Consider the following 22,412-nt stretch of genomic DNA (forward strand, 5'->3'; position numbering starts at 1 on the left):
TTGTATAAATGAGTACAGTTAAGACAAACACCTCCACAGAAAAATGAGCAAGGGATGTGACCAGACCACTCCAGAAAGGAAACCAGAGTGGTCAATGTGGAGATCTCAGCCATAGTAATAATCTGGGAAAAAAATTAAAATGGCAACAAGTTATTATTTATACCCTTCAGAAAGGCAAAGTTTAGAAGTCTGATAAAAACTGGCAAGGATGTGGGGAAATGGAAATCCCAATAGCCTGCTGGTGGGAGTATACATTAATACAATCCCAGAGGGAAGTGAGGTGCTCTTGTGTTTGAAGATGCGCATATGCTACGACTTGGCAGTTCTTAAAGGAGCCGTGAACAAGGTTGTGCATGGCAGTCAGCCCTCTGTGTGGCAGAGTCATTTCACCAAGGATAATACCACGCAGTGTTTAACCTGAAACACATGGTCTAAATTACCAACCATGCTCCCCACCCCCAAATACACACTTCTTATCCCCTTGTCTTCCTTAAATGTTCTCCTTAGCACTTACCACTGCCTTAATATATTTTTCATACATACAGTGCTTCATATAAATCAGAGTATATATTTTACTTATCTTTTTTATTGTTCGTCTCATAGAATAGGGGTTTTGTCTCTATCCCTTTTTTTTTTTTTCAATTTCAGTACCCCAAAAATTGCCTGGTTTATTGTAGACACCCTATAGCTATTTGTAGCAAAAATAAATAAGTGAAATTGCAAAAACGTAATATTGAGTAAAAAAAGAAAGATGCAAAAGGGTGTGGATACCACACACGTAAATTTGAAAACACATAATAGCACAAAGCTTGTGGCTACCTAATGTGTATGTATTAAAAAGAAGTAAAACATGCATGTTCACTTCAAGATAGTAGCTCTCTCTGGGGAGAACATGTTGGGGAGGCTTTGGAGTGGGACTTTGGTCCCGTCTATAACATTGCATTTCTTAGCGAGTCCAGTGACCTGATGCAAATGTAGCAAAATGTGAACTTCTGTCACCTCCGGTGTGTGAAGCATTTTATATATATTTTTTAAGTTGCAGGTAAATAAAGAAAGAAGAGAAAGGTTGTCAGCTTACCTCCTTATATTAAGGTTGTTCCCTGGGGTTCTGACGCTAAGGCCGCCTTGGGTAGATGGAAATCTTCATATTAACCCCACTCTCCTGAAGGTCACAGACGCCACCCTAGGCCATCACGAACAGGTGTCTCTGTTTCTCTTCATGTTAGAAGATCTAATTCCGCCGTGTCTTATTTAATCAGGGCTCTCTTTTCCTGTGAGGAGAGGGCATCAAGTACCCGGAGATGAGCCCTTCCCTGCAGTCGGCCCCAGCGGCCTGTCCCCCTCCCTGGGCTGGAAGAGCAGACACAGTCACCTCGTTGATCAGATGATGGGTGTCTGCCAGCGAAACAAACTCCAAGGCTGGAGCAGACACAGACGTTTATTAACACAGATAAGTTTTTATTGCATTAAGAGGGAGCACTTAGAAGGCAGACTCTAGAGAGTAAAAGGATTAAGTCATCTTGAAACATTGTTCTCCTGTCACGGGGGCTAGTGAAGCATCCTCGTGGCCATCTGATTCGGACTCTGATTCCGACCCACTCAAGTGCGTGGCATGGCAGCCAACGGCGGCAAAGGAAAGCGCTCACAGGCAGTTTCCAAGAAAAGCCTCTGTTGGTGAGCGTCAGAGATCACCTACCTACAGGACAGTGCAGTGACCAGAATATCCAGAGAATACACTACTCTGATTCCAGAGGAGGGTGACATGTAAGGTACCAGGATTTTTTTTAATTATTAAAGACACAATTAGAAGTGTCGATGTACTTTCCTTCCTTGATCAGTTTCTGTCAATAAGGTTAGACGATGTTACATCAAGTGTCCACCATCTTCAACACTGTCATGGTCATTATTACCCTCATTGCACAGAAAGGCGTGAAGCTCCAGGGAGGTTAAGTACTGCTGGTCATGGGGCAGGGGCGGGACTCCAGGGGCCAGTACTTTTACCTCTCTCGGCTGCTTCTCCTCCCCGCCCCGCCCATCTCCCCGCCCCGCCCCGACACAACACAGATCTGCCACTCTTTGATGACCAGGCATCTTTGGCTCACATTCTGAACACGAAATTGTGTGTGAGGGATGGTTGAACGTGTACTGAACTGAGATAATACTGTATAAACTGCTATTCCAATGATCATTTCTCTTTTCCAAGATTTCTGATTGGTGCTTTTTCCCTGTCCATCTTTTTTTTTGTCTTATAGACCTGGTTATTTATTTAGTCCAGGGCCCAAGCAAGGTTTACACATTACACTGTTTTTTTTTTTTTTAACATCTTTATTGGAGTATAATTGCTTTACAGTGGTACGTTAGTTTCTGCTGTATAACAAAGTGAATCAGCTATACGTATACATATATCCCCATATCTCCTCCCTCTTGCTTCTCCCTCCCACCCTCCCTATCCCACCCCTCTAGGTGGTCACAAAGCACCGAGCTGATCTCCCTGTGCTACGCGGCTGCTTCCCACTAGCTATCTATTTTACATTTGGTAGTGTATATATGTCCATGCCGCTCTCTCACTTCGTCCCAGCTTACCCTTCCCCCTCCCCATGTCCTCAAGTCCATTCTCTAGTAGGTCTGTGTCTATTCCTGTCCTGCCCCTAGGTTCTTCAGAACCTTTTTTTTTAGATTCCATATATATGTGTTAGCATATGGTATCTGTTTTTCTCTTTCTGACTTACTTCACTCTGTATGACAGACTCTAGGTCCATCCACCTCGCCACAAATAACTCAATTTCGTTTCCTTTTATGGCTGAGTAATATTCCATTGTGTATATGTGCCACATCTTCCTTACCTATTCATCTGTCGATGGACACTTAGGTTGCTTCCATGTCCTGACTATTGTAAATATGCTGCAGTGAACATTGTGGTACATGTCTCTTTTTGAATTCTGGTTTTCTCAGGGTATATGCCCAGTAGTGGGATTGCTGGGTCGCATGGTAGTTCTATTTTTAGTTTTTTAAGGAGCCTCCATACTGTTCTCCATAGTGGCTGTATCAATTCACACTCCCACCAACAGTACAAGAGGATTCCCTTTTCTCCACACCCTTTCCAGCATTTATTGTTCATAGATTTTTTGATGATGTCCATTCTGACTGGTGTGAGGTGATACCTCCTTGTAGTTTTGATTTGCATTTCTTTAATGATTAGTGATGTTGAGCATCTTTTGATGTGTTTGTTGGCAATCTGTATATCTTCTCTGGAGAAACGTCTATTTAGGTCTTCTGCCTATTTTTGGATTGGGTTGTTTGGCTTTTTGATATTGAGCTGCATGAGCTGCTTATATATTTTGGAGATTAATCCTTTGTCAGTTGCTTTGTTTGCAAATATTTTCTCCCATTCTGAGGGTTGTCTTTTGATCATGTTTATGGCTTCCTTTGCTGTGCAAAAGCTTTTAAGTGTCATTAGGTCCCATTTGTTTATTTTTGTTTTTATTTCTATTTCTCTAGGAGGTGGGTCAAAAAGGATCTTGCTGTGATTTATGTTGTAGAATGTTCTGCCTATGTTTTCCTCTAAGAGTTTTACAGTGTCTGGCCTTACATTTAGGTCTTTAATCCATTTAGAGTTTATTTTTGTGTACGGTGTTAGGGAGTGTTCTAATTTCATTCTTTTACATGTAGCTGTCCAGTTTTCCCAGCACCACTTATTGAAGAGGCTGTCTTTTCTCCATTGTATATTCTTACCTCCTTTATCAAAGATAAGGTGACCATAGGTGTGTGGGTTTTTTTCTGGGCTTTCTATCCTGTTCCTTTGGTCTATAAGTCTGTCTTTATGCCAGTATCATACAGTTTTAATGACTGTAGCTTTGTAGTATAGTCTGAAGTCAGGGAGCATGATTCCTCAGCTCCGTTTTTCTTTCTCAAGTTTGCTTTGGCTATTCATGGTCTTTTGTGTTTCCATACAAATTGTGAAATGTTTTGTTCTAGTTCTGTGAAAAATGCAATTGGTAGTTTGATAGGGATTGCGTTGAATCTGTAGATTGCTTTGGGTAGTAGAGTCATTTTCACAATGTTGATTCTTCCAATCCAAGAACATGGTATATCTCTCCATCTGTTTGTATCATCTTTAATTTCTTTATCAGTGTCTTATAGTTTTCTGCATACAGGTCTTTTGTCTCCTTGGGTAGGTTTATTCCTAGGTATTTTATTCTTTTTGTTGCAGTGGTAAAGGGGAGTGTTTCCTTAATTTCTCTTTCAGATTTTTCATCATTAGTGTATAGGAATGCAAGAGACTTCTGTGCATTAATTTTGTATCCTGCTACTTACCAAATTCATTGATTAGCTCTAGTAGTCTTCAGGTAGCATCTTTAGGATTCTCTATGTATAGTATCATGTCATCTGCAAAGAGTGACAGCTTTACTTCTTCTTTTCCGATTTGGATTCCTTTTATTTCTTTTTCTTCTCTGATTGCTGTGGCTAAAACTTCCAAAACTATGTTGAATAATAGTGGTGAGAGTGGACAGCCTTGTCTTGTTCCTGATCTTAGTAGAAATGGTTTCAGTTTTTCACCATTGAGAATGACGTTGGCTGTGGGTTTGTCATATATGGCCTTTATTCTGTTGAGGTAAGTTCCCTCTATGCCTACTTTCTGGAGAGTTTTTATCAAAAATGGGTGTTGAATTTTGTCGAAAGCTTTTTCTGCATCTATTGAGATGATCATATGGTTTTTATCCTTCAGTTTGTTAATAGGGTTATCACACTGATTGATTTGCATATATTGAAGAATCCTTGCACTACTGGGATAAATCCCACTTGATCATGGTGTATGATCCTTTTAATGTGCTGTTGGATTCTGTTTGCTAGTATTTTGTTGAGGATTTTTACATCTATGTTCATCAGTGATATTGGCCTGTAGTTTTCTTTCTTTGTGACATCTTTGTCTGGTTTTGGTATCAGGGTGATGGTGGCCTCGTAGAATGAGTTTGGGAGTGTTCCTCCCTCTGCTATATTTTGGAAGAGCTGAAGAAGATAGGTGTTAGCTCTTCTCTAGATGTTTGATAGAATTTGCCTGTGAAGCCATCTGGTCCTGGGCTTTTGTTTGTTGGAAGATTTTTAATCACAGTCTCAATTTCAGTGCTTGTGATTGGTCTGTTTATATTTTCTATTTCTTCCTGGGTCAGTCTCGGAATGTTGTGCTTTTCTAAGAATTTGTCCATTTCTTCCAGGTTGTCCATTTTATTGGCATATAGTTGCTTGTAGTAATCTCTCATGATCCTTTGTATTTTTTTTTTTTTTAATTTTTATTTTATTATTTATTTTTGGCTGCATTGGGTCTTCGTTGCTGTGCACAGGCTTTCTCTAGTTGTGATGAGCGGGGGCTATCCTTTGTTGCAGTGTGTGGGCTTCTCATTGCTGTGGCTTCTCTTGTTGCAGGGCACAGGCTCTAGGTGCACGGGCTTCAGTAGTTGTGGCACGAGGGCTCAGTAGTTGTGGCTCACGGACTCTAGAGCGCAGGCTCAGTAGTTGTGGCACACAGGTTAGTTGCTCCGCGGCATGTAGGATCTTCCCGGACCAGGGCTCGAACCCATGTCACCTGCATTGGCAGGCGGATTCTTAACCACTGTGCCACCAGGGAAGCCCATGTTTCTTGTTTCTTGAGGTAAGATTATATTGCTATAAACTTCCCTCTTAGATATTGGCAGCTCCCCGGCACTGGGCAGCAGGAAGTTTATCCTGCCTACTGATGAAGCAACAAAAGTTTCAGGCTTCCTAACTGAAAGAAATCGACTATGAGAAAATGGCGCTATTTTGTAGCAACTCCATCATTAATATCTGGTCATATCTGGGAAGTAGCTCTGGAGGAGTAACTTTCTAATCTTTCTTGCTGAAGCTGGATTGGGAGCTATGCTGCGGAGGAAGGCGTGCTCGTCACTCGCCTCCCCAGAGCCTGCCCATCCCCCATATGGAGCCCCACTTCCCACAGAGTCTACCTTGACCTCTGCAACCACAGTCACCGAAGCCTAGTCATGGACTAGTACAGGCTTTGCCGAGTCTTTATCCATGATCAGCTTACGGGTCCTATTTCTCTAAATAGATTGTAAGCCCTTTACAGGAACAAATTAGGCATTATGTATTCCTCCCTAACATATAAACACGGCCTATCTTCCAGTGATATTTCCTAAATGAAACAGTGGAACTGGGATAATCTTGCTTTGAGAAGAGAAAATTGAGAAGGAACATAAGGATGTTAAGAGTATTTCTTAACATCCTCAAGTGCAGGGAGGATTCTTTATATGAAGTGTATGTGCATACAGTCTGCAAGTTCGGAAAGTTTCTTAAACGCTATGCTTTATTTCTCCATTTGTAAACTGCAGCTACTAATAGGGTTATTAAAAAGTACATGGGTTAATACATATGAAGTGCTTAGACGATGATCTGGGACATAATGATTGCTCGAATAAATAACGGCTATTATTATTAAGCATGCACTTTCATGTACATGATGGTGAGCTTTCTACTGAGAAACTTGGCTTAAAACAGCAGCATCAGGGACACAGTTACAAGACACTGGAATAGACAGTCAAAGAAACTGACAACACTGCTCTAAATCTACTTTAAAAAAAAAAACCAAGTAAGGCCTTCTGTGGTGGCGCAGTGGTTAAGAATCCGCCTGCCAATGCAGGGGACACGGGTTCGAGCCCTGGCCCGGGAAGATCCCACATGCCGTGGAGCAACTAAGCCCGTGCGCCACAACTACTGAGCCTGTGCTCTAGAGCCTGTGAGCCACAACTACTGAGCCCTTGTGCCACAACTATTGAAGCCCACGCGCCTAGAGCCCATGCTCCGCAACAAGAGAAGCTACCCCAATGAGAAGCCCACACACCGCAATGAAGAGTAGCCCCTGCTTGCCGCAACTAGAGAAAGCCTGCGCACGGCAACAAAGATCCAACGTAGCCAAAAGTAAATAAATTTTATATATATATATATATATAACTTTAAAAAAAAACACAAGTAAGAAAGATCCCTCTCTGTCTGAGGGAAGGATGGAATAAATGCTTCTTTAAGTGAAAAAAAAAAAAAAAAAAAAAAAAAAAAAAAAAAACTTCCCTCTTAGAACTGCTTTTGCTGCATCCCATAGGTTTTGGGGCGTCGTGTTTTCACTGTCACTTGTTTCTAGGAATTTTTTGATTTCCTGTTTGATTTCTTCAGTGATCTCTTGGTAATTTAGTAGTGGATTGTTTAGCCTCCATGTGTTTGTATTTTTTACAGTTTCTTTTTCCTGTAATTGATATCTAGCCTCCTAGCGTTGTGGTCGGAAAAGATACTTGATATGATTTCAATTTTCTTAAATTTACCAAGGCTTGATTTGTGACCCAAGATATGATCTATCCTGGATAATGTTCCAGGAGCACTTGAGAAGAAAGTGTATTCTGTTTGTTTTTGGATGGAATGTCCTATAAATATCAATTAAGTCCATCTTGTTTAATGTATCATTTAAAGTTTGTGTTTCCTTATTTATTTTCATTTTGGTTGATCTGTCCATTGGTGAAAGTGGGGTGTTATAATCCCCTACTATGATTGTGTTACTGTCGATTTCCCCTTTTATGGCTGTTAACATTTGCCTTATGTATTGAGGTGCTCCTATGTTGGGTGCATAAATATTTACAATTGTTATATCTTCATCTTGGATTGATCCCTGATCGTTATGTAGTGTCCTTTGTCTCTTATAATAGTCTTTATTTTAAAGTCTATTTTGTCTGATAGGAGAATTGCTACTCCAGCTTCCTTTTGATTTCCATTTGCATGGAATATCTTTTTCCATCCCCTCACTTTCAGTCTACAGACTATGTGTCCCTAGGTCTGAAGGGGGTCTCTTGTAGACAGCATATATACGGGTCTTGGTTTTGTATCCATTCAGCCAGTCTGTGTGTTTTGGTTGGAGCATTTAATCCATTTACATTTAAGATAATTATTATTTATTTATTTATTTTTTACAATTTTTTTAAAATTTATTTATTTAGGCTGTGCTGGGTCTTAGCTGCGGCACACAGGATCTTTTTTATTTTATTTATTTATTTATTTATTTATTTATGGCTGTGTTGGGTCTTCGCTTCTGTGCGAGGGCTTTCTCTAGTTGTGGCAAGCGGGAGCCACTCTTCATCGCAGTGCACGGGCCTCTCACCATCGCGGCCTCTCTTGTTGTGGAGCACAGGCTCCAGATGCGCAGGCTCAGTAATTGTGGCTCACGGGCCCTGTTGCTCTGTGGCATGTGGGATCTTCCCAGACCAGGGCTCGAATCCGTGTCCCCTGCATTGTCAGGCGGATTCTCAACCACTGCGCCACCAGGGGAGCCCCCCCGGTGGTGCGTTTTGTGGTGTCTGTGAACTTATTATAATTTTAGGCAGCCTCTCTGCTAATGGGTGGGGTTGTGTTCCTGTCTTGCTAGTTGTTTGGCATGGCCTGTCCAGCGCTAGAGATTGCTGGTCATTGAGTGGAGCTGGGTCTTAGCGTTGAGACGGAGATCTCTGGGAGAGCTTTCGCTGTTTGATATTACGTGGTGCCAGGAGGTCTCTGGTGGTCCAGTTTCCTGAACTCAGCTCTCCCACCTCAGAGGCTCAGGCCTGACACCTGGCTGGAGAACTAAGACCCTGTCAGCCACACGGCTTACATGTAAATGGGTTAAATTCTCCAATCCAAAGGTATAGGGTGGCCAGCCTTCTGAGCTCCTCTCGGTCCTCCAGCCAGGTGTCGTCCTCCGGGCCTGGGTGATATGGAGAGCCTGCTTTGGATCCAGGTCTAGCTGCATTCCCTAACATCTAGAAGAAGCAGCTGACACCCCCATCCTCCCCTATCCCTGCTGCAACTCGTCACGATCCTGTCCATCTTTTCTTGTTTCATTGCTTCCTAGTTTTGTTTCAGAAAGTCTTGTTAATATTCTTTCCTGGCCCTCCTTTATGTCTTCAAGAGCTAAACATGCTCATTGTAAATTCCTTTGGAGAGATTGCTTCTATTACATGCATTCACACAGTGGAGGTTTCTCTGTTGATCATTGCTTGTGGGAGCTCTTCCTTGGGGCTACATTTCTGGCATTCTTTAGAACTTTGTTTGTAGGGTGGCCTGGACTGGAAATTGTTTCTGATTTCTCTCTCCCTGGTTTTATGGTTGCCTCCACCGTCCACCTGAGATGGCCCGTGTCCCTGACTTGGGGCTCTGTTCCTTGGTGGTAGGAACCCAGGTGAAGCTCTCTCTGATCCTTCCTCAGCTCTGAGGATGCTTTATGGTACCAGCCACGCTCTGCCCTTCCTGCCTTACTCCCCGGAGCCAGCTCTGGTTTCCCACCAGGAAAGGGAGGCCTTCAAACCCATTTCCCTGCAGGATTGAGTTTGGCCTCCTCTGCCTGGAGCCCCACAGACCTGTGACATCAGCATTCACCACTGTGCGTCTGTTCAATTTCTAGTCCTTGTTTCTTTTGGTTCTAATCGTGACCCTGTCTTTTTTATATAAAGAAAAATTCATCTCTAAGTGTCCTGCTTGGAGAACAGAGGGGACTCCAAGGGTAGACTCAGAATATCGCTTTGACCTTCAGCCCCAAAGCTGCTATTAATTTCTTTTTATTTTTTGAACAGGAGTGAATGTTTTGTTTCACTGTTTTCCTGTCTCCTTTTGTTTTTATTTCACCTGAAAGGAGAGTGCAGAACACACTCCGCTCCCTGTGGGAAGTCTCGATCTCTGAGGGTCCTGGCAGGACGGTGTGGATTGTTTCCAGAGTTTTATGGTAGCACATTCAGCTGTAACGGGTGGAGTCTGGCCCATTCCTGTATTAAGAGGGCTAAAAATTGGAGGAAGGGAGGGAGGGGATGAGAGCTACATTCCACGCCTTATCTTTAGCATTTACAAGAACCATATAAATGTATTCAAAACCCCTCAAGCAGGAAGAGAGTAGTAAAACCCGTGTGTTCATAGGAAATTCCGGGGCTATTTGCTCTGCCGTGGGTTTTGGAAAGAACCAAGAGGTAAATAGCCAGAAGGGAGGTGGCCTGGGGGCCTAGAGGGGCCCACAGTAGCTCCCCCTGGGGCCACCGTGCCGGGTCACCCCTCTCCAGCTTCTCCTGGGTCCCTGTGGATGCAGAGTGACATTTGTGAGCCAGGATGGGTTGGTGGCCTGCTCTAGGCCTGACGCCTGCATCCTTGTGTCTGGATTTTAAAGGGTCTCAGGGTTGAGAAGCTGGGGAGAGTGTCTTCATACTTGGCTGCCCTCCACTTTCCACAATAAAACAGACAAATATCCGAATCTTCAGGCAGCATGGCGCGGAGTTCAAGAGCACAGACCTAGGAGTCGGAAGAACTAGGTCAGCATCGCAGCCTGGCCACGCACTGAGCTGTGACGCTGGCTGCTCAGTCTCCCTGGATCTCAGGCCCCTTGGCTGATGGTAAAACGGGGCTAAGTATCTGGCTCAAGGGAAGCCTCTTGTGAAGATTAAAGGAAGGAATGCATAGTAAGCACTTAGCAATAAGGTAGATTGCTCTGATTTGCATCATTTTATCATCCGGGCTCAGAAAGGCATGGCAGGCAAATTAGAAAGCCAACATTTTTGTTCCTGGGCCAAGTTCCAAGCACTAAACTCTCCCTCCCCCCAGTCCCCACCCCAGTCCTAAGCGGGATGCTCTTTCAAATTAATCTTGTAATTCTAATTGCATGTCTGTGTCTCTTAAGGTTTACTGGGTCTTGATTCCTGTTCCCAGTCTATCTGAAATGCCACTGTTTCCATAAAAGTCAATGAAAGATCACGTCTCCCCAGGGACTCAAAAGCCTGCTTGGGCGTCGGCCGTGAGGGCCCTGAGCCCGGGGTGAACCCGAATCTCATCACACTCCCACCCCCACCCTCAGCCCACTGAGAAAAGACACCGTCCAAAGGAAGCACCGGTGCCCACTTGGACCTTTGGGTCCCGTGCTGCCAGGGCTGCCCGCTGCACGGCCTCCACCCTCGAGCTGCGTGGAAGGTGAGAAATCGTTCTCTCCACAAACTGCAAAGGGCCGTGTGCCTCTGTTTTCAGTGTGAACCGTGTTTGTTGAGGAGAATCACAGAATTGCCTCTGATACGACTCCTGCTGTAATGGAAGCGAGGGCGGGAGTATTTGTGCCTATTTTCAAGCACATTATAGCTAGACTGTGCTCCAGGAATGTAAATATGGTTAATCTTCAAAATAGGATTAATCTTATTTTAGTCGGTGGCGGTTTTTTCCATTAACTAATTATTGCTTCTCTGCATTGCCTACTTTTTTCCCTCTTTGAATCAACAAGCTACTTTCCCTAGTCAAACCTAACCTTTTAGAACTAATTTTTCTACAGATTGGCTCAAATTCTCTAATGATTTTCTGATTGTCCTCTGAGGGCCCCAGAGGTCCAAGGACCAGGGTGAGTGGGGAGGCGAAGGAGGTGGGGAGTGGCCAGGGTTAGTGCGGTTGCCCTACCTTGTTTTAATCCAATCAGCCCGAGTTTTATATAACACATTGGACTTCTGTGTAAGATATTGCTTGAAGGAAGAATTCTACTATTCCAAAACAGCTATTCCACTGCATTTTATGTGTGGTCACACCTAATGTATGAGTGTGATTAAAAGGGTGTAACTAGTTTATCAACCAGAACTCATACCTGTTGTAAGTGGTTCCCCTTTGAAATTATCACATTAAGACACTATAGACGTATCCCTATGATATTGCCATTTCTCAAAGCATTTTGGCATTTTTAAAGAAGTGATTCCAGGGCTAATTTGTATATTCCTTTGGCTTTTTTTTCTTCTTTTTTTTTTTTTAACTAGAGACAGAATCTCATTCATAAAATGGAGATAAAAATAATACTTCTATTGTCCTGATGAACAAAGGAAAACTATGTAGGATTTACTTGGCAAAGTGTAAAACACTAAACAAATCTTATGTTTTAAAAAATTCTCTGAGGGTGGATTAGAATTTTTAAATGGCTCCAAATCATTGTGAATGAAAACTATTAAACTAGATGGATAATCAAACTAGGAAGTGTTGTAAGTGGTCCAAAACTAGGAGTGACTAATGCAATGGGGTTGACTTTCTTGGTGGTTTAACCTTGACTCTGAACACAATTCCAGAAGGATAGCTTTCAAGATTAGAATAATGCTACAAGGCAACACATTTTTTTTTTTTTTTTTTTTTTGGCCGCAGCATGCGGCATGCAGGAATCTTAGTTCCCCGACCAGGGAACTGGTCCCTGCCTTGGGAGCACAGAGTCTTAACCATTGGACTGCCAGGGAAGTCCCCAGGGCAACACCTTTGAAAGACACCATTGGTGGACATGCTCTGCTTGTTAACATTGTAGCCCCATGTCCGGGTATGGGGCTTTGGAGAGTGTGGGTCCCCTAAGGCAGTGACCGTCCCTAACCCTTGCCCCCAGAACCTGGCACGGCAGCTGGCAGGAGACAGGTAAAGAACAGATGTTGGTTGAAAATAAAGCTTTTTCAAGGCTAAGTATGTACATATTTATAGAAATATTGATTCTTAAAAGATTTTTATAAATAGCAAACAAGATTTGAAACCTTTATTTCCCTCATATCTTTGCTCTTTGTCTCGGGTTTTCAGATGACCCAGAGACGCTAAGCGCCTCACGCATAGTCGCACAGTAAGCACATGGCAGGTTGAGGACCAAACCTGGGCTGCTGACTCCCGGCTCAGTGCTCCTTGCATTCTACCTTGTTGCCCAGGACCCAGGCCAGCTTCCTGGACATGTGACCTGTGCGTTCACCCGGGACCCCATGCTTGGTTTAATAATCTGCTATGCCTGTCTTGGAATTTTTAATAACTTTCAAAAAAGGGGCCTCACCTTTTCATTTTCCTCTGGGGCCCACAGATCACGTGGCCTGTCCTGCCAGGACCTTTGTGGGGATGATTCAAGGATTCCTCGTGTCTCCTTGGAGGACTGTGTCCCAGAACCACGACTTTCTAATGCTCTACCTTGAGGATCAAAGACAGAAGCTGACAGCAAAGGAGGATGACCCAGGGCTCTCTCTCCTTGGCCTTGACTTCTGTTTGGCGCTTCATTCATGGCAACTGCTTACCGGGTGACGTCTTCCATGCCAGCTCTTCTGGGGCTCCTCCCTGTGCTGGGAGGTGGCCTGGAGCAGATGCCAGCGACACCGCCAGAGTCGGCCGGCGTCAGAGTAGCTGGTTGAAAAGTGAAAAATCCTCTCCTTAGGCATAAGCACTGGCTGTTTGGTATATTGCCAAGGGAGTTTAGCTATTGTTTTTGTTTATTTTCCTACTGACTCAGCTGATTTTTCAGTGAAATGCCTGAAATGAACAGTTGTTTTCCATGTTGCGTGGGGACAGCTGTTCGTTTTTGTTGTATAGGGTTGGTTTCTCTTCTGGTGGGATCTCGCCAAGTCATAGGCTCAGCTGGTGTGACTAAGCGTGGTGCCTGCTCGTAAAAGCTAGTTTATCGGCTTGACCGTCTTCTCCCCTCCAAGGCTGGTCCTCGGCAGTGCTAGGAGATGGATAACGCCCGCCCACGCTCTCCCCTCTCCTCTGGGCGTTCCCTGACGTTCTTCCTCGCACATAAAGCGCCCACACGCTCAGGGCCACCACCGTGGCCCCGCCTCGGCCTAGGACATGGCTCTGCATTTTCACTATTGCTTTCCCATCGGTTTACCTGTGCTGGTCCTTAGTTCCTTGGAGATCATGCTCTCTGCCACCTGACGGGGAGTGATGTTCAGCTGATGCCTTTACCCCAGTGCCTGTCTGTGTCGGCACGAGAACCACCCAGGGGCTCCCCGGTGACTGTCCTCTGGGTCATGGTTGGTGGGTGCAATGCTCTTAGGGCTCCCCGGAATTGACACATAGGACAGAGGCCACGCTTCTGAGAACACACAGGACTTACGCATCAGAGGCCAGTCATCACTGTAGCTGAGCAAGGGCAGATTGGCCCCGGGGGACACGGACCCACAGAGGTCTGTGGCAATGGCGAATAGCCATGGCGTTCCCCGGGGGCAGGAGAGACAGGAAACCAGCGGGTGTTGCTCGCCCTATAGCAGTAAATGAGATCAGGGGGTACTAAGCAGAGGGTGATGGCGACCACGAGGCAGATGGACATGGCCATCCCTTGCCCAGAGTCCGGGACTGAGCCTGTTCTCAGACCCAGAAGCCAGTGAAAGGGGAGGCCGGGCTTCCAGAGGAAAGACCCCGCAGCACCAGCCAAGTGTGCAGCGTGGATATTCCTCTAATCTGTCCCCAGAGGAGCCGATGGCTATTCCAGAAGGCACACACTGGGAGAAGGGATCAGTCAGAGTTTTTGAGGGCTTTCGGATCCATCGATCTCAAATGTATCAGTTACCTGTTGTGTCACAAATCACCCAACACTTAGTGGCTTAAAATGACAGTTATTGTTTATTATCTCACTGTTGCTGTAGGTCAGGAATTTGGGGGGCCTTGTGAGGCATTATAGCCAGGAAGCAGCCCTCGGCCGGGGGTGAACGGGAGCCGAGCCTCAGGGGCCCGTTGGGTAACTGCGCCGGGTGCTGGCTCTCTCCCTTCCAGCCCTGCGGGCACAGTTCCTGTTGGCACCTCCTGAGATATGCCCCCCACACACTCGCACCCCTGTTTCAGGGTCTGCCTGTGCTGAACCCAGCCCAAGGTGCAGGCCCTCGTGGAATAGGATGAGGGCCACTCTCTCACCTGCCTGGGACCAAGTCTGCCTGTCTTTGGGGCAGAGAAGGGCACACCTGCGGGCAGGCTGCAGGAAGAGCCCCTGGGTTTCAGCTGCCTTTTAAGGAAGGTAGTGAAAAATCAGGCCTTCCCGGGACATGCTGCTGTGGTTTGTGCTACTCACAGTAAGGGACGGCATTGCTGTCACCCTCTCCGCAGGGGACAGACCAGCGGTTGGTGACTGACTCACAGGCAGTGATGGCACGGGTTGGACACTTCGGAAGTGGACGGTGCTGCAGACTGTGTGATTGTGCTGACAGAGGAGCCCAGCAGACCCGCTGCCTGGGAACGTAGTGCTGGGCAGACAGAGAGGGCAGGTCAGCGACTGTGTCTGGCTCCGACTGTCCAGCACGTCTGTGGCACACCCCAGGCGGCAGCGCCGCACATCCCATCGCCTGGGATGCGCCGGGCACCTGCTGGCCTTGTGACCTAACGCGCCACCTGCAACATCAGCGTCTTTCCAGCCAAGGTCTGAGTGATGTCCCAGCCAGAGTCCCAAAGCAGCATCGCCCCGTGGGTCCATCAAGGGGTGGCACAGCCAACCCTCCCCCTCGCCAGCCAGGTGGCCTCCATGGTGCTTCTCCCGTGCGGGGCTAGAGGGAGGCGGGGAGCCCCAGATGCCAACTCCAAGGGGACGCTCCGAGCAGGAAGGTGGGAGGCCCGAAGCTCCAGGTCCAAATTGCCATCCGCGTGTTTTCCTACGGAACCCGGAACAGTAGTTCTCAGCTCGGCCTGCCCAGTATTCTCATCGAGGGGCTTTTAGAAAATATATATTTGCCTGGGTCCCACCCCTAGAGATGTTAACTCACATGTCCTGCTTTGAGGCACAGGCATTGCCGTGTTTTAAAAGTTCTTCAGGTGACTTAAAAAAAAGACTTTATTTTGGGACTTCCCTGGCGGTCCAGTAGTTAGGACTCCGCGCTTTCACCGCCGAGGCCTCGGGTTCGATCCCTGGTCGGGGAACTAAGACCCTGTAAGCCGGCAGCAAGGCTAAAAAAAACCCCCAAACTTTATTTTGAAATAATTATAGATGCATAGGAAGTTGCAACAAAAAGTCCAGAGAGGTGCTGTTTCCTCTTAACCCAGCCTCCCCAGGGGTAACATTTTGTGTAACTACAGTAGACTGTCCAAACCAGGAAACTAACACTAGTACAACGCACAGAGTGTATGCAGATTTCACCGGTTCTGCCAGCATTCTGCGTGTGTGCCTGTGTGTGTCTGGGCACGTCTCTGTGTGTGTAGACCACCTGCACCCCCTTCTACCTTCACCAGCCAGCCTTCAGCTCTCCGCACTTCAGTTCCATTGTTTATAAAACCAAAGAGCTCAGTTTTACTGTGTCTGAGGTCTCTTCCAGGTCCGTTGGTGAAAATTGGGCAACTTGGGTTTGGCATTTGCTCCTGCCGGGAGGGTGTGAGCTGGACCCTGAAGGGCGGAGAGTGGAGGGGGTGTGCAGGTGCTGAGGGTGGGCGGAGCCGAGGCCCCGGGCCTCTGAAGGAGCGCGAGTGGCAGGTGAAGGCCACGTGGTCAGGCCCCCTTCCTTTCTCACCTCGCCCAGCCCCTCCGGACCCCAGGGAAGGACCGTGGTGCAGCCGGGCTGAGGGGCCACTGCTGAGTCTCTGAGGGGCCCGGGTGCCGGTCTGACGCGTGTTTCTGAGCCTCAGAGGCGGCATCTGAGAGCGGATGCTGGGCGGGGCCAGGCAGGGGTGGAGGCAAGGCTGGAGCGCTGCTCTGGGCCGGCTCTGCAGGTGCGTGGGCGGGAGCGGTGGGAAGAAGGGAGCGAGGAGACGGGAGGGGGAAGCGACGGCTGTGAGATCAGAGCGCCCAGGGCTGGTGGCACCGAGCGCTCAGCAGCGCCCAGGACGCAGTCCTGGTGAGCCCGTCGGCGCTGCTCTGAGTCGCGCGGGTAGAGCCCTGGGGTGGGCGCGGTTGGGGCATCTCGAGGGGCCTGGCGCTTGCGGATGGTGGCCTAGAAGCCTATGACCTTGACCAGTTGGTTCCTCTTGACCAAAGGGACCACAGCCTCATCGCTCATTGGCTTTGTGGGTAGAATCTTGCTTGGCAGGCTCTTGGGTGGAGGTCAGGCGCCCCTGGTAAGAAACCAGGACCTGAGTCACAGGGGCTCCAGGGAGACGAGGGAGTGTCCAGAGATCAGGAAGGGGGAGGGAGCGCCCAGGCCTTCAAGGTCAAAGGTCAAGACTTGAGGTGCGAGTTTCAGCCCCCTCCTTGGGTAGAATTAACGTTGGAGCTTCTTTGGAAACGACTTAGAAAACTGCTTTTGGAGTCAGGCCAGAAGTCACTCTTTACTAGCTCTGTGACCTTGGGAAAGTTGTTGCATAGCCCTGGGCTGTTTCCTCCTCTCTAACGGGAGGGTGACAGTATCACTCACCTCCTGGGGGAGTTGGGGCTTAGGCGACATATAGCCCCAGCGCATGCCTGGCACAGAGCAAGTGTCCTGCATGAACTGTGTGCTGCTTTCCTCCCCTCCCCCCGCTGTATTCCGATGCTTTGACATCCGGGGTCTTGCTGACCGGAGGGACTGCCCCTCCCACGCTTAGCCAATTCCTAGAGACAGTAAACAACCTGGCTGCAAGTGCAGTCTTCAAATACAGACAAACCAGTCCAGAGCCACACGCCCAACCCCTTCCTTAATCGGCTTCTGCACTCAGGGCTTCTCTCTACCTGCCCTGCTCACCCCGAGGCCAGGTACCAGGCAACTGGGGCGGCCCCTGTGGCTCAGCCTGCGGAAGTGATGCAAGCCAGCCAATCCTAAGCTGCTTGGCTTCCCTCACCCTCCTTCCCACGGGACCCACAGTAAAGGCTCCTCCCACATTTCCCCTCCCTGGCTCTGTCTCCTGACAGGTGCTTCCCTGTGTGACCCCGTGGCCCCCCACGGCACGAATGCATCCTCTTCTTGAGAACTGTGACAAACTGTCGTTTCACCGGCAACCCCTCCTGATCTATTGGCCTTATCGTACTTCAAATTTTCTATCAATACACTACTTTATTAGACTTTATTTTTTAGAGCAATTTTAGGATCACAGCGAAATGAAGTAGGAGGTGGAGCTCTCCCATATACCCCCTTCTGCCACACGTGCATGGCCTCCCCCATTATCAACACCCCGACCAGAGCGTTACGCTTGTTACAGCTGAGGAATTACACTGACACACCGCTATCAATACACTATGTTTTAAAGCATCTCACAATGCGCACTACTAATACTGCTTGTGTATACTTGTTTGGGTTGGTTGGTTTGTCAGTGTATTCGTCTAACCTTCCTGGGATGACAGACCCCAAAGCAGAGGTAGTCCCCACCTCGGAGGCATTCTGGGTCACCGATAGTTGGAAGCATTAGGGGATGAGAGTAAAGTGCTGGGACAGAGGCAGAGCAGGTGAGCAGCTGGCAGGCCTCTGTAGCTCATTTTTCAAGGAGAGATCGTCAGAGAGGATCAGTTTACCAGGAAAGTATAACAACTTGGAATCTTTATATGTCTGTTTTCACCTACCAACATCACCTTCAGATACTTAAAGCAAAAACTGACAGTCATAAGGAAAAGTCAACAGATCCACATTCATAATGGGAGAATTCAAAATGTTTCCCTCACAAAACGGCAGATCAAAATGGTAACAGATAATTGGTAACAATAGAAGATCTGAACAACACCATTAGTAGATATATAGAGAGAACCCTTTACCCAATACTTTAAAAATAAACTTTTTTCTTCAAGTATACATGGAGCATTTTTTTTTGAGTTCTTTTTTTATTTCATTAATTTAATTTTTTTTTCAGTTTTAATATTTTTAAATTAAAGTACACTTGATTTACAATGTTATGTTAATTTCTGCTATATAGCAAAGTGATTCAGTTACATACATTATATGCATTCTTTTTTATATTCTTTTCCATTATGGTTCATCATAGGCTATTGCATATAGTTCTTTGTGCAATACAGTAGGACCTTGTTGTTTATCCATTCTATATATAACAGCTTACATCTGCTAATCTCAAACTCCCAATCCGTCCCTCCCCCAACCCCCTCCCCCACAAGTCTGTTCTCTATGTCTGTGAATCTGTTTCTGTTTCTTAGATAGGTTCATTTGTGTCATATTTTAGATTCCACATATTAGTGATATCATATAGTATTTGTCTTTCTCTTTCTGACTTACTTCATTTAGTATGCTAATCTCTAGTTGCATCCATGTTGCTGCAAATGACATTATTTCATTCTTTTTTATGGCTGAGTAGTATTCCATTGTATATATGTACCACATCTTCTTTATACATCTGTCGATGAACATTTAGGTTGTTTCCATGTTTTGGCTCTTGTGAACAGTGCTGCTATGAACATAGGGGGGCATGTATCTTTCTGAATTATGGTTTTGTCTGGATATATGCCCAGGAGTGGGATTGTTGGATCATATGGTAGTTCTATTTTTAGTTTCCTGAGGAACCTCCATACTGTTTTCCATAGTGGCTACACCAACTTACACTTCCACCAACAGTGTAGGAGGGTTCCCTTTTCTCCGTGGAGCATTTTCAAAAGGTAATCACACACAAGGCCACCCACCCACCCTGATAAATACTAACACTTCTGTACAATCCCAGCCATGTTCTCTCAATACAGTGCAATGAAATGAGAAAACAAGATTGGAGGAAAAAAATCCCCAAATTTTCCATGTATTTGGAAATGTTAAAGCACTTCTAAATAATTCATAGTCAAAGAACAAATCACTTGGAAAAGAGAAATAGGAGGGAGAGAAGAGGCAGGGAGACAGGTGAGGGGTCAATGGGAGCAGTTGGCTTGGGTTAAAATGGCCATGGATGAAAGAAAAATGGATTTGTGATTTGTTGAGGAGGTAACATTGGTAGAAAGAAAGCGCACTGTGGCTCTCTCGCATCCTCCTGACTAAAGCATGGAATCTCCTTCCGATTTTCTGTGGCATCTCGGTCAGGCCTGGGGAGATGCTGGTCCCCTGGCATCTCCAGCATCTCCAGCTCAGTGTCTGGAGGCACTGAGCACAGCCTGGATCTCTCCCTCCCCCTGCCCTGCTCTGCACGGGCGTCTGTACCTTTTCCACAGCTCTGAGTCCGGGAAATCTGGTGTGCATAGCTGAGGGACACGAGCTCCACTCATCCCCATGGTGCTTTCCTGGAAACCTGACGAAACAGTGTTATAATTAAGGTCACATCCTGACCAAGGACTTAGCAGCAAATAACTCATAGACCTGATATCCCCACCATGTAAATATTAATGCAATGGTTATAGAATTCAGAGATCACCTAATCCAACCTCCTTAATATACAATTATACTAAATGTTCCATAAAGATAACCATGCCGGATTTGCTCACCACTATATTTTCAGGACTAGCACAAAGAATAAGATATAGGTGTTCTAATTGTGTTTTCTTAGATTCTGTCTTTGTCTGCTTGGCATCCATTCATCACTGGGCCAATTATGTTAACTATATTTTCTCCCCCCAGCTTTATTGAGGTATGATTAACAAATAAAAACTGTACATATTTAAGGTATACAGTGTGAGATTTTGATATACCTTGGGAAATGATCAAGCTGACTAACATATCCATCACTTCATGTAGTTACTTTTTATGTGTGTGGTGAAAACATTTAAGATTTACTTTGAGCAAGTTTCAAGTATACAATAGAGTATTTTAGTCACCATATGGTGCATTAGCTCTCCAGAACTTATTCCTCTAGCGTAACTGAAACTTTGTGATCTTTGACCAACATCTCCCCATTTCCCCCACCACCCACCTGCCAGCCCATAGCAACCAACATTCTACTCTCTACTTCTGTGAGTTTGACTTTTTTAGCCCCACATATAAATGAGATCATGCAGTATTTGTCTTTCCGTGCCTGGTTTGTTTCACTAAGCCTAACGTCCTCCAGGTTCATCCAGGTTGTTGCAGATAAAAGGATTTCCTTTTTTTTGTATGGCTGAGTAATATTCCAGTGTGTGTGTATGTGTGTCTGTGTGTCTGTGTCTGTGTGTCTGTGTGTGTCATATCTTTTATCCATTCATCTGTTGCTGGATACTTGGGATGGTTCCATATCTTGGCTGTTGTGAATAGTGCTGCAATGAACATGGGAGTGCAGATATCTTTTCAAGATAGTGATGTCGTTTTCTTCAGATATATACCCAGATGTTGGATTGCTGGATCATGTGGTAGTTCTATTTTTAATTTCTTCAGGAACCTCCATACTGTTCTCCACAGTGGCTGCACCAGTTTACATTCCCACCAACAGTGCACAAGGGTCCCCTTTCTCCACATCCTTGCCCACACTTGTCATCTTTTGTCTTTTGATAATAGCCATTCTAACAGATATAAGGTGATATCTTTTTTTTTTTTTTTGGTTTTGATGTGTATTTCCCTGATGATTAGTAATGATGAGCATTTTTCATGTGCCTTTTGGCCATTTGTATATCTTCTTTTGAGAAATATCCATTCAGGTCCTTTGTCCATTTTTTAATCAGGTCATTTTTTTCTTGTTATTGAGTTGTGTGAGTTCCTTGTGTATTTTGGATACTAACTCCTTATCAGATATGGCTTGTGAATATTTTCTTTTATTCCATACATTGTATCTTCACTCTGTTGATTGTTTCCTTTGCTGTGCACAAACTTTCTAGTTTGATACAATCCCATTTGTTTATTTTTGCTTTTGTTGCCTGTGCTCTGTTTTCATATTCAAAATATCATTATCTACACCAATGTCAATAAGCTTTTTCTCTATTTTTTCTTCCAGTAGTTTTATAGTTTCAGGTCTTACGTTTACGTCTGTAATCCATTTTGAGTTGATTGTTGTATATGGTGGGAGGCAAGGGTCTAATTGCATTCTTCTGCTGTTGATATCCAGTTTTCCCAGCACTATCTGTTGAAGAGACTGTCTTTTCTCCCATTGTGTGTTATTGGCACCTTTGTTGAAGGTCAATTGACCATGATATATGGATTTATTTCTGGGCTCTCTATTCATTTCCATTGGCCTATGTATTAATTTTTATGTTAGTATCATACTGCTTTAGTTATTTTAGCTTTATAGTATATTTTCCTGCTAAAGATTGCTGTGGCTATTCATGATCTTTTGTGGTTCCATACAAATTTTAGGATTTTTTTTTATTTCTGTGAAAAATATCATTGGAATTTTGATAGGGATTGCCTTGAATATGTAGATCACTTTGGGTAATGTGAATATTTTAACATTTTGATTAATTCTCTAACATGGGATATTTTTCCATTTATTTGGGTCTTCTTCAGTTCATTCTATCTCTGTTTTATAGTTTTCATTGTACAGATATTTCACCTCTGATTACATTTATTCCTAAGTGTGTTAATTTTTTGATACTACTGTAAATGGAATTTTCTTAATTTCTTTTTCAAATAGTTCATTGTTAGCATATAGAAACAGAACCGAGTTCTGTATGTTGATTTTGTATCCTATAACTTTACTGTATTTATTAGTTCCAACAGTTTTTTGGTGGAGTCTTTAGGGTTTTCTATATACAATATCACGTCATCTGCAAACAGAGACAGTTTGACTTCCTTTCCAATTTGAATGCCTTGTATTTATTTTTCTTGCCTGATTGCTCTGGGTAGGACTTCCAGTACTATGTTGAATAGGAGAGCATCCTTGTCTTGTTCCTAACCTTAGAGGGAAAGCTTTCAGCTTTTCACTACTTA

At 45.2% G+C, this 22,412-nt stretch overlaps 1 long non-coding RNA gene across 1 annotated transcript in view; it reads right to left on the reverse strand.

The window, feature by feature from the left end:
• Positions 1-2,234: 2,234 nt before the first annotated feature.
• The window catches only part of LOC309656466, a 607,356-nt gene continuing 587,178 nt past the window's right edge, over positions 2,235-22,412 (reverse strand). The window contains exon 2 of the long non-coding RNA XR_014261386.1: positions 2,235-2,323. This is a non-coding gene — a long non-coding RNA (uncharacterized lncRNA). The remainder of the gene's footprint in view (positions 2,324-22,412) is intronic.

Source organism: Balaenoptera physalus, assembly GCF_965194825.1.
Source record: "Balaenoptera physalus genome assembly, chromosome: 2".
NCBI lineage: Eukaryota > Metazoa > Chordata > Mammalia > Artiodactyla > Balaenopteridae > Balaenoptera > Balaenoptera physalus.